Source organism: Lacerta agilis, chromosome 4 (assembly GCF_009819535.1).
Source record: "Lacerta agilis isolate rLacAgi1 chromosome 4, rLacAgi1.pri, whole genome shotgun sequence".
NCBI lineage: Eukaryota > Metazoa > Chordata > Lepidosauria > Squamata > Lacertidae > Lacerta > Lacerta agilis.
In genome coordinates this window covers 4,007,228-4,023,359 of record NC_046315.1, presented here as the reverse complement: position 1 = coordinate 4,023,359, position 16,132 = coordinate 4,007,228, and the positions used below count along the sequence as shown (strand labels likewise).

The 16,132-nt window shown below is 47.9% G+C and overlaps 1 protein-coding gene across 1 annotated transcript in view; it reads right to left on the bottom strand.

The window, feature by feature from the left end:
- PDE2A (phosphodiesterase 2A) overlaps window positions 1-16,132 on the bottom strand; it is a 269,257-nt gene that overhangs the window by 82,068 nt on the left and 171,057 nt on the right.

Here is a 16,132-nt window from a genome sequence, read left to right as displayed (position 1 = left end):
CGATTCTGGAGCCCATGCTTTCAAGTTTGCTGATGGCTCCACCTTGTTCTGGATGGTTAAAGCAAAGTGGGATTGCCGGACCTCTCCAAACTGAGTGGATGGGTGGTAAAATGGCAAATGCAATTCAGTGTAAGCTGGTGCAAATTTATGCATATTAGGGGCAAAAAAACGACAACCCCAAAACCTTGATTTCTTCACCTCTGCACTCCTGGGGTTTGAACTGGCAGAGACAGACTAGGACTGAGACCTTGGGGTCAATGAAAGATTGGCGCAGCGTGGAGCAGCTGTGAAAAAGGAAAATTACATGCTAGGGGCTGTTAGGGAAGGAACTGGATATATAACTGCCAATATCATAATGCTGTTACAGTGAATAAAATTAAGCAAAGTGTGAAAAAAAGCAGATGGAGAGAAGCTTTTCTCTTCCACATAATATTAGAACTCTGGGACAGACATCCAAAGAACCTGAACGTTGGAAATTTCAGGGCATACTCCCCACCCCACCCCCACCCCAACTTCACATAGCACAGAGTTCACCTATGGAACTCACTCCCACAGGAAGTAGTGATGATGGTTTTAACAGAGGATTACGCATACTAATGGAGGAGGCTGGAAAACGCAAGGAAGGAAGGCTGTTGTCACAGAATCACAGAATCATAGAATCATAGAGTTGGAAGGGACCCCAAGGGCCATCCAGCCCAACCCCCTGCCAAGCAGGAAACACCATCAAAGCATTCCTGACAGATGGCTGTCAAGCCTCCGCTTAAAGACCTCCAAAGAAGGAGACTCCACCACACTCCTTGGCAGCAAATTCCACTGTCCAACAGCTCTTACTGTCAGGAAGTTCTTCCTAATGTTTAGGTGGAATCTTCTTTCTTGTAGTTTGAATCCATTGCCCCGTGTCCGCTTCTCTGGAGCAGCAGAAAACAACCTTTCTCCCTCCTCTATATGACATCCTTTTATATATTTGAACATGGCTCTCCTATCCCCCCTTAACCTTCTCTTCTCCAGGCTAAACATACCCAGCTCCCTAAGCCGTTGTGCTCGAATCCTGCTCGTGTGCTTCCCATGATGGGCATCTGGTTGGTCACTGTGAGATCAGGATCCTGGCCTGATCCAGTAGGCTCTTGTGTTCTAGTGTCAGTGACCGGGAGGGACATCTGCCCAGGATAGGATAGGGTAGTGGAACTTGTAGCCATCCAGAATTGCTGTTGCACTCAGGTCCTGAGAGCGTGCTTGCCCACTGTGGGAACAAGATGCTGGGATTGTAGGGCTCACCCAGAGTTGCTTTTGGGCCGCATTTCTAGGCACAGCCCTATGCTTTAAAGGTCCCTGTCCAAGCACGTCCGTCCCCCCCACTTCACTTTCCCCACGGAAATCTCTTATATGTCACTGAATAGGAGTGCAGGGGTACCTTGGGTTAAGAACTTAATTTGTTCCGGAGGTCCGTTCTTAACCTAAAACTGTTCTTAACCTGAAGCACCACTTTAGCCAATGGGACCTCCTGCCGCTGCCGCAGTGCCGCCAGAGCACGATTTCTGTTCTTATCCTGAAGCAAAGTTCTTAACCTGAAGCATTATTTCTGGGTTAGCGGAGTCTGTAACCTGAAGTGTATGTAACCCGAAGTACCACTGTATACAACAATCCATGGGAAACTGGAAATGCTGTTTGCTCCAATTCAACACCGAAGAGCAGGTTTTCCTGGGGAAAGCGGCAGCAGGGGTGTGTGTGCTCAGACATGGTCTCTACAGCCATAGCAGGTGCTGTAACTCTCTGATGGTTTGATTTCAACCCCAAAGGAACACTCCTCCCTTGGGATGATGCCCTCAGTGCAATCCACCATGTGGTGTAGTGGTTGAGAGTGGTAGACTCGTAATCTGGTGAACCGGGTTCGTGTCTCCACTCCTCCACATGCAGCTGCTGGGTGACCTTGGGCTAGTCACACTTCTCTGAAGTCTCTCAGCCCCACTCACCTCACAGAGTGTTTGTTGTGGGGAAGGAAGGGAAAGGAGAATGTGAGCCACTTTGAGACTCCTTCGGGTAGTGAAAAGCGGGATATCAAATCCAAACTCTTCTTCTTCTTCTTCTTCTTCTTCTTCTTCTTCTTCTTCTTCTTCGGGGCTGGGTTGTGGTTCCTTCGGGGCTGGGTTGTCTGTTACCTCCGAGGATGTGGACAGGCTGCTTGGACGAGTGAAACCGACCACCTGTCTCCTAGATCCTTGCCCATCCTGGCTTATAAAAGCTAGCCGGGAAGGGCTGGGCGATGGGCTCTGCGCGGTGGTGAATGCTTCCCTCTGCGAGGGAATCTTTCCAGACCCGCTGAAAGAGGCGGTCATTAAACCGCTTCTTAAAAAAACATCTCTAGATCCGGCCAATATGGTCAACTATCGCCCAGTCTCAAATTTACCATTCTTGGGCAAGGTGATTGAGCGGGTGGTTGCTGAACAACTCCAAGCACGCCTGGAAGATGCGGACCATTTGGATCCCTTCCAATCAGGATTCAGGCCTCATCATGGGACTGAAACTGCCTTGGTCGCGCTGGTTGATGATCTCCGGCGGGCTAGGGACAAAGGTGAGAGCTGTTTCCTGGTTCTGCTGGATCTCTCAGCGGCCTTTGACACCATCGACCATAACATCCTTCTGGACCGGCTAGAGGGGTTGGGAGCTGGGGGCACTGTTATACAGTGGTTCCGCTCTTTCCTCCTGGGCCGTGTTCAGAAAGTGGTGGTGGGGGATGAGTGTTCAGACCCCTGGGCTCTCACTTGTGGGGTGCCTCAGGGTTCTGTCCTCTCCCCCATGCTTTTTAATATCTATATGAAGCCGCTGGGAGAGATCATCAGGGGGTTTGGGTTGGGTGTTCATCAATATGCAGATGACACCCAGCTCTACCTCTCTTTTAAATCAGAACCAGTGAAGGCGGTGAAGGTCCTGTGTGAGTGCCTGGAGGCTGTTGGAGGATGGATGGCGGCTAACAGATTGAGGTTGAATCCTGACAAGACAGAAGTACTGTTTTTGGGGGACAGGAGGCGGGCGGGTGTGGGGGACTCCCTGGTCCTGAATGGGGTAACTGTGCCCCTGAAGGACCAGGTGCGCAGCCTGGGAGTCATTTTGGACTCACAGCTGTCCATGGAAGCGCAGGTTAATTCTGTGTCCAGGGCGGCTGTCTACCAGCTCCATCTGGTACGCAGGCTGAGACCCTACCTGCCCGCAGACTGTCTTGTCAGAGTGGTGCATGCTCTGGTTATCTCCCGCTTGGACTACTGCAATGCGCTCTACGTGGGGCTACCTTTGAAGGTGACCCGGAAACTGCAATTAATCCAGAATGCGGCAGCTAGACTGGTGACTGGGAGTGGCCGCCGGGACCACATAACACCAGTCCTGAGAGATCTGCATTGGCTCCCAGTACGTTTCCGAGCACAATTCAAAGTGTTGGTGTTGACCTTTAAAGCCCTAAACGGCCTCGGTCCTGTATACCTGAAGGAGCGTCTCCACCCCCATCATTCAGCCCGGACACTGAGATCCAGCGCCGAGGGCCTTCTGGTGGTTCCCTCACTGCGAGAAGCAAAACTACAGGGAACCAGGCAGAGGGCCTTCTCGGTAGTGGCGCCCGCCCTGTGGAACGCCCTCCCGTCAGAAGTCAAGGGAATAAACAACTACCTGACATTCAGAAAACACCTAAAGGCAGCCCTGTTTAGGGAAGTTTTTAATTTGTGACTCTGTATTGTATTTTGATATTTGTTGGAGGCCGCCCAGAGTGGCTGGGGAGACCCGGCCAGATGGGCGGGCTATAAATAATAAATTATTATTATTATTATTATTATTATTATTACTTGGCTGGACAGATGCTGTGCTGCTTCAGCACCCTGGCAATGCTGGACAGCTCCTTGGCCTTGTCCATCAAGAAGCCAAGCCCCACAGTGGAGGAGGCGACAGAAAGTTAGAGACAACTGCAAGTCCACACTGGAGAGCCAGTGTGGTGTAGTGGTTAAGAGCGGTAGATTCGTAATCTGGTGAACCGGGTTCGCGTCTCCGCTCCTCCACATGCAGCTGCTGGGTGACCTTGGGCTAGTCACACTTCTTTGAAGTCTCTCAGCCCCACTCACCCCACAGAGTGTTTGTTGTGGGGGAGGAAGGGAAAGGAGAATGTTAGCCGCTTTGAGACTCCTTCGGGTAGTGAAAAGCGGGATATCAAATCCAAACTCTTCTTCTTCTTCTTCTGAGTCTCCCTTGATGTTCAGGGGCTGGAGGCTCAGCCGGGCAGCCTGCAGGTTGCTCCCGAATTTCCATGATCCTAGAGCTGGTTTCTCACGCTGCCAATCGAAAGACGTGTTCCGGCTGTCTCTTGTGGCTCTTGTGCTTCAATCCTGCTTGATGGTTTCCAGAAAGGGTCAGCTGGTTAGCCTCTGTGAGAGCAGGACGCTGGACTAGATGGGTCTCCTTTGGCCAGATCCAGCAGCGTCTTCTTAATGCTCTTATTTGGAGAGCACCAGGTTGGCAAAGACTGATTTTTAGCATGTTATTAATCTCTCTCTCCCTCTCTCTCTCCTTCCCACAGGCCATTTACTCATCCCAGCCAATTAATCATCTGCCTGTCAAACAGCATCTGCCACAAATCCCAGCCACGCAGGCCATCCAAAGTGGCCATATTGGGCCCACAGACTGAGGCAGACCAACTGTCGTCATTCCGCTGCGCTGAGAGCTGCCTGCCGTGCCAGGCACTGATCTTTGGGCACAGATGGTTGCAAATCGAGAAACAAGACTTTTAAAGAAGTTTACATTTCCGTCTCAGATCAAAGGATCGTTATTCCCCCCCCCCATGAAAAACAACCGCTCTGGAGTCGTGACTGATGTGGATCTGAGAAGGAAACCAAGTGACAACCCAGCCTATGGTTTCCATATGATGAAGTGGTCCACAATAACCCCTTATCTTTTCCAGCAACAGCCGGAGAGGAGGAAATCGATTCCTTGCTGCATTAACAGAAGAAGAGCCATCTGGATGAATCATAGAATCCTAGAATCCTAGAGTTGGAAGAGACCCCAACGGCCATCCAGTCCAACCCCCTGCCAAGCAGGAAACACCATCAAAGCATTCCCGACAGATGGCTGTCAAGCCTCGGCTTAAAGACCTCCAAAGAAGGAGACTCCACCACACTCCTGGGCAGCAAATTCCACTGCCGAACAGCTCTCACTGTCAGGAAGTTCTTCCTGATGTTTAGGTGGAATCTTCTTTCTTGTAGTTTGAATCCATTACCCCGTGTCCGCTTCTCTGGAGCAGCAGAAAACAACCTTTCTCCCTCCTCTAGATGACATCCTTTGATATATTTGAACATGGCTATCATATCCCCCCTTAACCTTCTCTTCTCCAGGCTAAACATACCCAGCTCCCTAAGCCGTTCCTCATAAGGCATCGTTTCCAGGCCTTTGACCATTTTGGTTGCCCTCCTCTGGACACGTTCCAGCTTGTCAGTATCCTTCTTGAACTGTGGTGCCCAGAACTGGACACAGTATTCCAGGTGAGGTCTGACCAGAGCGGAATACAGTGGTACTATTACTTCCCTTGATCGAGATGCTATACTCCTCTTGATGCAGCCCAGAATTGCATTGGCTTTTTTTAGCATTGCATTGGAGAGCCAGTGTGGTGTAGTGGTTAAGAGCGGTAGACTCGTTATCTGGGGAACCGGGTTCGCGTCTCCACTCCTCCACATGCAGCTGCTGGGTGACCTTGGGCTAGTCACACTTCTCTGGAGTCTCTCAGCCCCACTCACCTCACAGAGTGTTTGTTGTGGGGGAGGAAGGGAAAGGAGAATGTTAGCCGCTTTGAGACTCCTTCGGGTAGTGAAAAGCGGGATATCAAATCCAAACTCTTCTTCTTCTTCTTCTTCTTCCAATGGCCCATCTAGTCCGGCATCCTGTTTCCACAAGGGCCAACCGTTATGGGAAACCCGCAAGCAGGATTCGAACACAAGAGCCCTCTCCCCTCCTGTGGTTTCCAGCAAGTGGGATTCAGAAGCATGGCTGCCTTCGACCGTGGAGTCAGAGCAGAACCCTTGTGGCTAGTGGCCATCATCGATAGACCTCTTGGGGTCAGTACTTGGCTGCTGTTTCTGGGGGAGAACAAAACCCTCTGCAGTGACCAAGTCAAACAGAAGTTGAAATTCAGGCTGGCCAGGCCAGGACCATGATCAAGGGCACAAACTCCCCATTTTTTTAAAGATTTTTATTTATTATTTTTTCACAAACAAAATACAATTAATCAAACATTTTCCAGTAAGCATTCACTTTGAAAACTCAACTTCCGTCCCACCCTTCCATGTTTTCTCGTGGTTATCTTTTGCTGCTGCGTATCAAAACGAATCGATAACTTCTTTTCACAGCTTTATTAGAAAATAACTTTAACCGCTGAACTTACTCCAAACCTGCTAGCCTGCCAGCATGTTTATATATATATATATATAGAGAGAGAGAGAGAGAGAGAGTTGTTGTTCAGTCGTTCAGTCCAACCCCCTGGTTGGACTGAACGCCCTGGTTGGAAGCATCCCTGGCAGATTGCCGTTCAACCTTGGCTTCAAGCTTTCTAGTTTGGTGCTCTTCACTTCCTCCAGTGGGAGTGAGTTCCGCGGTTCAATTCTGTGCGGACGGACCTTTTCCCGCTCATCTGCTTCTGCCGGGCGGGATGGCGCCCCCAGGATTCCCCCAAAGCAAGGAGATGAAAGCAAAGCCTATACTGCAGGAGCCCACAAAGTGTGTTTCGAAGGGGGAGAAAATAAACCCGCGGCCAACAGCCTTGAGGGCATGGGAGGGAGGTGCGCGTGTGATACAAAGCGCGGATCTGGCCCTCTTCCTTTTCATGTCAGTCTCCATTTCCAATTTATCTCCGGTTCCGTTTGATGTGTTTTGTGGATGCAATTAACAGCGGCTCGCCACGCAGCTAAACGAGATGAAATATGCCTTGCTGGCAAAGGCGGGGTTGGCATGAATCATCTCTGCCGGTTTTTAAAAGAATGCAAATCATAAGCACACACACACACACACACACCCTTTGAAAGTTGACCAAAAATGATCGCGCTGTATTCTTGCATTTTCTCACCTCCTGGTGCAGCACTGCCATCCCACACGCTTTTATAAAAAATCCAAAATCAGACGCATGTTGGGTTGCCCGCCTATTGTACTTCGCTGCCTACATGCCTGCCCCCTGTGTGTCAATCTAAAACGCAACACGGTTCTCTTGACAGCGCTTCAGAGACAGGTTTTCCTCTGCCCCCCCTCTCTGCAAAAGCGACAGAAACAAATCAAATCTCTCTCTCTCTCTCTCTCTCGGTCTCTAATTTGGTGCTATTATTATTCCCAATATGCGCTTATTGCCATGCGGCACAGAAATGGGCCCTGCCGTTTGGCGGAGGGGTGATTTGCCGCTTTCCTGTTCGCCCACGGCGAGCAGAGATTATGCCCCCCCCCAGGCAAGCGAGCGAGAAGTGGGGCCTCCCTGCTGTCAGTGCCCTTCTCCCTCTATTCGGAGAGTTCAGTGGTGGGCTTACCCCTTTATTACACAGGGAAGGGGGAAAAGAGTGGAGCGAGCCCCATTTTGGCCTTTTTGATCCCTGGGGAAAGATCACCCCTGGCACTGGAGGAATCGGTGGCTGTGAGCTATTGACACCGTTGGACTTTGTAGAGCTTGGCTGCATCTTTTGGTTCAGGTTTTATTTTGCGGGGGGGGGGATGGGGAGTCCCGCCCTGTTGAAATCCCTACTCAGTCAACAATTGTTCCACAGCAGGAGAGTGGGCAGATTTCAAGTTGTAGGCTCTGCTTCTGTTTTCTTCTGGAATCCTAAGATTCCCCTAAACTGGGCCTGGTGCAAAATCCATGTACTTACTTCCTAACCATATCTATGTGGAGGCAATTGAATTCAGTGGGAATCATTCTCAGGTAATTGGTTAGGATTAGGAATGCCGTAGAATTGATGCTTTTGAATTATGGTGCTGGAGGAGACTCTTGAGAGTCCCGTGGACTGCAAGAAGATCAAACCTATCCATCCTGAAGGAAATCAGCCCTGAGTGCTCACTGGAAGGACAGATCCTGAAGTTGAGGCTCCAGTACTTTGGCCACCTCATGAGAAGAGAAGACTCCCTGGAAAAGACCCTGATGTTGGGAAAGATGGAGGGAACAAGGAGAAGGGGGCGACAGAGGATGAGATGGTTGGATAGTGTTCTCGAAGCTACTAACATGAGTTTGGCCAAACTGCGAGAGGCAGTGAAGGATAGGCGTGCCTGGCGTGCTCTGGTCCATGGGGTCACGAAGAGGCGGACACGACTGAACGACTGAACAACAACAACACTTCCTAACCATATCTATGTAGAGGCAATTGAATTCAGTGGAAATCATTCTCAGGTAATTGGTTAGGATTAGGAATGCAGCCCTAGAATTAAAGAATTCTGAACCCAGGAAGTTGAGTTGACAGAAGTCACAGGAGCTCACCGTCCTCTTCCACACACAAAAAGCAATTATTGGTTACCCAAGCTTTTTTTATTTTAAAAATATAATTTGGGGTGGGAAGGCAATTGTGAAGTTGCTGCCACTGTTAAAGAAAAGGGAGTCATGAAAGTTTCCCAATCTACTGCAAATCACCCAGAGATCAGGAGATCCAGAGATTTCCTGCCTGCCCCAAATCTAGCGATTGGCAGCAGTTCTCTGCAATTTTAAGATAGGCTTTCCCTGCCCTTCCTGCGTAGCTGTCAACTTTTCCCTTTTCTTGCGAGGAATCCTATTCGGAATAAGGGAATTTCCCTTTTTAAAAAGGGGGAAAGTCGACAGCTATGATGGGGAGGCGACAAAGGCACCCCTCAAAATTGGGAGGCAGTCACACCTCAACTGACTATTTAATTGCTCATCTTCTAACATTGATGTTTTAGCTGAGATTCCTGCATTGCAGGGGGTTGGACTAGATGACCCACGGGGTCCCTTCCAACTCCATGATTCTATGAGAGCTTCTGCCGGTCAGTGTAGACAATACTGAGCTAAGTGGACCAAAGTTCTGACTCACAGAGGGCAGCTCTCTATGGCTGGATCAGATAGCACCAACCTTGCAGGCAGATAGTCTCAGGTCCGGCCTCCAGTGGCATCACCAGGTAGGGTGGAAAGGCCCCAAAAGCCTGCACAGATGCTGCCAGTCAGAGCAGGCAGTTCTGAACTAAGTGGACTAAAGTGGACCAAACGTCTTTTGGAAAAGAAGCCAGGTGCTGTTAAAAATGGGAGTCTGGGCATCCCTGAAACGAAGGGAGCAGTTTCGACCAGATGCCAAGAAAGGGTGAAGAAAAAGTGAGCTCCTCTCTCCCCCCCCCCGCCCCCCACACTCCTGCAGCCTTGTTTGCTATCTCCAGAAAAAAAGTGCCAATAGGCCCTGTGAGCAAACAGACCTTAACATGAATAGCAGGCCATAAACCTCCTGCGGCACCCATGTGTGCAAGGCTATAAAAGCAGAAGCAAACATTTGCCATCGGAATAGTGGCTGTGCAACTGAAGGGCTGTTAAAATCGCTCCTGCAGCCGCGCCCGCCCCAGTGCAATGCCTCCGTCAAGGGATATAAAATTAAAAAATAAAAATAAAAATCTTTCCAGTAGCACCTTAGAGACCAACTGAGTTTGTTCTTGGTATGAGCTTTTGTGTGCATGCACACTTCTTCAGGTCGTGTGTATCTGAAGAAGTGTGCATGCACACGAAAGCTCATACCAAGAACAAACTTAGTTGGTCTCTAAGGTGCTACTGGAAGGATTTTTTGATTTTATATTTTGTTTTGACTATGGCAGACCAACACGGCTACCTACCTGTATACGTAAAGGGATGCCGCCCACCATTTCTTTAAGAGTAATTCATTAGCCAGATCAGTCACAGCCTCCAGTTTGGGCTGGCGGCCCTGGAATCACAACCTGCGATGGAGAGATGGCGCTGCTTGCAGCAAGGTGCCGGGGCAACTGGCAGCTTTTATAAGGCCGGCGAGACTCAGGTGGGCTCCTTCCGATCCCTCCTAAGCTGGTGGTTGCAGTACCACCTGCCGGCCACATGCAGCGGTGGCGCTGCAGCATAGCCAAACCTCATATTACCTGATCCTGCCATCTGACTTAGCAGGGCTGCAGATTTTAAATCTACAATTCTGTGATTCTAACAGAAGACCCCCCCCCCAAGTCTTAGGAAACCAACCCTTATGAGGGAAGGCAGAAGGAGTTGGGCATGCGTAGCCCGGAACAGGGAAAACTAAGAGGTGAATCCTGATATCAGGAATCACAAGACAGAGAAACCAGTAGGAGAACACTTCAGTCTCCCAGGACATTCTATACAAGATCTCAAAGTAGCTGTCTTAATACAAAGAAATTTCAGAAATAGACTGGAAAGAGAAGTGGCTGAATTGCAACTAATCACCAAACTTAAAACCATGGAGAGACCTGGTCTGAATAGAGACATTGGATTCTTATCTCATTATACAGGACAAAGCTATCTTTAGCCATCTCACCCCTTGCTTTTTCCTGTAAGACCAACTGCAGTCGTTAACAGTCATCAACAGGTTTTTCACCCCCATCAGCCAATCCCCATTCCCACCACCCTTCTGAGAAATACCCCTCCCCACTCCCTCACTATATTTAAGGGTCTGGTGACTTCCGTTTCTCACAATATCTCACAGGACCAGCCGAAATCTCATGGGATTCGCTTGAAGTTTTTAAGCGGAGGTTGGATGGCCACCTGTCACGGATGCTTCAGCTGAGATTCCTGCATTGCAGGGGGTTGGACTGGATGACCCCCGGGGGTCCCTTTGCAACTCTACAATTCTATAATTCTATGATCGCAGAGCCAAGTGTGCCAGTCCAAGAGCTGCAAATGGGCATGGTCGGTGCAGGCTGACTCCTGGACGGCGGAGGCCGTCTTATCCTCTGGCACTCCGAGGCGGCAGCGCAATATCCACGGAAAACGATTTGTCTGCGTGCCACTGACTTGTTTGCAGTAGATAACAGCCAGGGGCTGTAAACAGCCTGGGGAGGGCATTAATCTGCCGCTGGCAACTGGCACCTCTCCCAGACTGGCTGTCGATTTGCAGCCGAGTAGCCGCAAGCAAACCAAAAAAGGGCTGGCACTAAGGAGGAAGAAGCAGAGCAGCGGCCTCTGGTCATTTAGGAACTGTAGTTTATGCAGCGCCAAAGGATGCTGGCGCCGGGGGAAGTTATAGTGCAAAGCACCCGGGGGGCGCCAGGCTGGGAAAGCGTTCTCTAAACCTCCTCGAGGAGATTTCAGCTCTTGGATTTCTCCTTTCCGTCCTAGTCCCGCAGTCAGTGCGATAGAACAGGGCAGCCGAGCAGGAATTAGCTGCATATGTAGTTGAATGAGCGAAATAAGAGTAAAAGGTTTTGAGTCACGGGGGTTTGGAGAGTACGAACTTAACAGTGCTGAGTTGGCCTTTTGGTTGCTGTTTTGCTAAAGCTGTTAATTATTGTTTCGTCGATCGTAAATGCCGTCTTGATTTGTTAATCATATAACAAGACTTTTGCTTTCATTGCGATATTTAGCTCTCTCTTTTTTAAGTCGTTGCTTCGTTTGCAGTGCTTTATAGATTGCAGTTCTTTTACCGGTGATTTGTTAATCATTCTGTATGATTTGTGACGTATTTGTGATGCCCTATTACCGTATTTTTCGCTCCATAAGACGCACTTTTTTCCTCCTAAAAATTAAAGGGAAATATCTGTGCGTCTTATGGAGCGAATGGTGGTCCCTGGAGCCGAATTGCCCAGGGGCCAAAAGCAGATTGTGCTTTTTATTTTACAAAGAGAAAAGGGGGTGTTGAAAGGACCCCACTCAGCAGCTGATCAGCAAGAGATCGGGAGAGAGATAAGAGTCCCAACTCCCTTTCAGCCCCGCCCTCCATTGTTGAATGTGCTGCAGAGGGAGGTTGTTTGTTTCCCCAGCGACATGTGACTGGCTGATTAGATTATCTGTCTGGAAACAGTAGAAATGGCTCCCTTTCCTTCAGAAGCTGCAGAAATGTGAGTTGAATGCCATAAAAACGGGGCTTTTCCTCTTTGCTTTTCCCCCTTTGCAAAAGGAGCTTTGCTTTTCCCCCTTTGCAAAAAAAGCTGCAAAAATTTTAGCTGATCCTCAAAAAAACAGGGTTTCTCCCTTTGCAAAAAGCTGCAAAACTTTTAGCTGATCCTCAAAAAAAGAGGGCTTTTAGAGGAGGAAAACCAGAAAAATAATTTTTTTCTTTTTTCCTCGTCTAAAAACGAGGTGCGCCCTATGGAGCGAAAAATACGGTATGTCCTACCTGTTGCTTCTCATAGAATCACAGAGTTGGAAGGAAACCTGTGGACCATCTAATCCAATCCCCTGCAGTACAGGAATATGTCAAAATCACACTCTAACCAACTAAGCTATTATAAGGGGCTTTGGGAATCATTTGAATGAAAAGCGGCATAGAAATAATACCCATCAATCAATCCATCAATCAATTCCTCTTGCTTTCTGGTCTCGGTGGTGGTGTAATAGTTAAAAAGTGTCAGTATAGGGCCTGGGAGACCTGGGTTCAAATCTCCACTCGGCTGCTTGAACCTCACAGTGGCTGCCTCTCAGCTTGGCCTACCAAGGGGGAAACAGGGAACACGGAAACTGTGCATGCCCCCTTGAGCTCCTTGGAGGAAAGGTATTAGTAAACAGGGGCCTAGCAAGGGGGGCGCCTAGGGGGCGGCCCGCCCCATGTTACATAATGGAGGGGTGACAAATTACCAAGGAACAATTACTGCCCTACTAGGGCGGTTCATAAAAAACTACTTTTTTTTTTTTAAATGCCTGCTCCAAAGGTCTTATCTTACTATACTGGGGATTATATAGCTATATATGAAATTTCATGCATATCGGTTAATATCTTGACCCTCCTCCACCAAAATAGCCGTTCACCTGGCTGTTTTCCTACGTCGTGAAGGCTGAAATTCCAGTTCAGTGGAGCACTTACTGTTCCCAACCCTCAACCTGTGGAAAGACATCTCATTAGACTTTAATTTGATTTTGAGATGTTTTTAGGTGGTAAATTTAATTATTGTTTGATTTTATACCAATGTTATGTATCTGATGCTAGCCACCCTGAGCCCGACTTCGGCCGGGGAGGGCGGGATATAAAGAAAAGTTTATTATTATTATTACTTGTTATGATTCCTTTGTAAGAAAATATGAAATAACGTAAAACCATTTTTGCGGGGAGGGGATCAATGGGGGGGGGGTTGACAAACAAGAAATTTTCCACACCGGGTACCACCTGACCTTCCTACGCCTCTTGGGGGGGGGTGACAAAAAAAATTTCCCCCTCGGGTACCAATTTAGCTTGCTACGCCCCTGTTAGTAAAATAAGTAAACGAAATCAAAAGCTACCTGAGAAGGCTGCTCTCGAGCTGCAGTGGCTTTGACCAAAAGTGCTGCATATTGCACTTGGACTGAGCAGACCCTTGGCCTGTTCTTGGCAGGCTTTAGCGAAGGGTTATAAAGCTTCGTATCTTGTATCCACACAGCGAGAGTGCCTCTATGTGCCTCTCTCTATCTCTGTGAGGCCACTGAAGTGAATGGATGCACTTTATAGGTCCAGATGGGACCAGGAGGTGGGCCGGAGAACATGCCACAGCCGAGTGAATCGTAACTCAGATAACAGACCCCAAAAAGAAAATAACAGAACAACACCACTAGTAATCACATACAGCTCCCAAGTGAGAGCTGGACCATAAAGAAGGCTGATCGCCGAAGAATTGATGCTTTTGAATTATGGTGCTGGAGGAGACTCTTGAGAGTCCCATGGACTGCAAGAAGATCAAACCTATCCATTCTCAAGGAAATCAGCCCTGAGTGCTCACTAGAAGGACAGATCCTGAAGTTGAGGCTCCAGTACTTTGGCCACCTCATGAGAAGAGAAGACTCCCTAGAAAAGACCCTGATGTTGGGAAAGATGGAGGGCACAAGGAGAAGGGGACGACAGAGGATGAGATGGTTGGACAGTGTTCTCGAAGCTACTAACATGAGTTTGGCCAAACTGCGAGAGGCAGTGAAGGATAGGCGTGCCTGGCGTGCTCTGGTCCATGGGGTCACGAAGAGTCGGACACGACTGAACGACTGAACAACAACAACAGCTCCCAAGTTAAAACAGCTCAACGCATCATCAGAGATCTACAACCTCTCCTAGACAATGACAGTTCTGGGAGGAACAATGACAAGCTCTGGGAGGAAGACCCTTCATCGCCTACAGACAGCCACCCAATCTCAAACAGCTCCTCACCCACAATAATACAACAACAGGACTCAACATGGACACTGGTACCAGAGCCTGCAATAAACCCAGATGCCAACTTTGCTGCCACATAAACCCGGACAACACCATTACTGGCCCCAACAACATCAAACATACCATCTCAGGACTATTCAATTGCTCATCTTCCAACATCGTGTATGCAATCCAATGCCAACAGTGCCCTTCAGCTCTCTATATTGGACAAACAGGCCAAACCCTACGCCAAAGGATAAATGGACATAAATCTGACATCAGGAATCACAAGACAGAGAAACCAGTAGGAGAACACTTCACTCTCCCAGGACATTCTATACAAGATCTCAAAGTAGCTGTCTTAATACAAAGGAATTTCAGAAATAGACTGGAAAGAGAAGTGGCTGAATTGCAACTCATTACCAAACTTAAAAGCATGGAGAGACCTGGTCTGAATAGAGACATTGGATTCTTATCTCATTATACATGACAAAGCTATTTTTAGCCATCTCACCCCTTGCTTTTTCCTGTAAGACCAATTGCAGTCGTTAAGAGTCGTCAACAGGTTTCCCACACCCACCAGCCGATCACCCATTCCCACCACCCTTCTGAGTAATACCCCTCCCCACTCCCTCACTGTATTTAAGGGTCTGGTGACTTCCGATTCAGTGTATCTGAAGAAGTGTGCATGCACAAGAAAGCTCATACCAAGAACAAACTTAGTTGGTCTCTAAGGTGCTACTGGAAGGAATGTTTTATTTTGTTTTGTTTTAACTCAGATAACAAGTTATTTTTGCAGAGGGAGAGACATCGCCTCCCCCATAACTGGTTTGTTGACGGCTGCAAGTTGATCTGCAAGTGATAGACCGGCAGCCGCAGATAAAGCAGGGCGATTTGGAATCACCATGGGCAGTTTTGCATCCTTGCCTCTTTCCAATAGAAACACAAAGCCTCTTATTTTTAATAAAAAATAATAAAAACCCTCAATAACGTTTGGACAAAAGCAGATTTAACAGTTACAGGAAGGTAGCCGCGTTGGTCTGCCATAGTCAAAACAAAATAAAATAAAAAATTCCTTCCAGTAGCACCTTAGAGACCAACTAAGTTTGTTCTTGGTATGAGCTTTCGTGTGCATGCACACTTCTTCAGATACTGGAAGGATTTTTTTTTTAACTATGGCAGACCAACATGGCTACCTACCTGTAACTTATATATTGAAGTGTTTGAAGCATGAATTTGGTAATATTTCCGGTTATGAAAATTACGTCTTTTCTTTTGTCTTTTTTCTTCTTTTTCTTCTACTTTTTCTTCTTTCTTTTTAGCTTTAATTGTGGGGAATATGTATATAAGTGTGTTTATAGTGCTATAGTTATAGTGTTATGTGTTGTTGTTGTTGTTTTTTCTTTCTAAAGTTTAATAAATTAATTAAAATTTAATTTTATTTTTTTAAAAAAAGATGGGGAAAACAATAAGAACGTTACAGTTGATGCAACTCTCTTTCTCGACCAATAAAGTCAATATCACATTCTCCGCTATAGCACAAATCCTGCAGAAGATGGCAATGCTGGTGTTACACTGCGATCTCGTTATATGAAATCCAACCCCCCACCCCACCCCCACATAGAGATGATGCAGCTGTTATAAAAATTAGGTTCAACCCCGGAAGGGAGTCCACGAACCCGGGGGAGAGCCTTAGTAGGGCTCCCCTCCTCTCAGGAGCACTTATGAATAAATAGAGACGATACAGAATCTCCCAAAGCAAGGCGGTAGCCCTTTATTTATTACTGTTGCAGCAGGGTGTTTTGCAAGCAAAAGACCTCCAACAAATATAGACTTTTGAAATTGCCCCCCTCCAGCTCAAG